The sequence below is a fragment of the Penaeus monodon genome, chromosome 27, assembly GCF_015228065.2.
Source record: "Penaeus monodon isolate SGIC_2016 chromosome 27, NSTDA_Pmon_1, whole genome shotgun sequence".
Lineage (NCBI taxonomy): Eukaryota > Metazoa > Arthropoda > Malacostraca > Decapoda > Penaeidae > Penaeus > Penaeus monodon.
Window position 1 is genome coordinate 24,103,677 of NC_051412.1, and position 240 is coordinate 24,103,916.

Genomic DNA, 240 nt, shown 5'->3' on the forward strand with positions numbered 1-240 from the left:
AGTGGAGGGAAGAAGCATTTTAAAGCCAAGTTCAAGGTCTGGGCATGATGGTCTCTTTTTGCTCATCCACCCACAGAAATGCCACAAGGCACAAATAATATATAATTGACATCCAACAGCATAAGCAAGTACTCTAATTATGTTTCAAATACTGAGAATAAAATATGACACATACGAGATATCAGCAACCCTACCAAGGACATCCCCTATTTATCTGTCTGGCAAATAAATCATATCTGC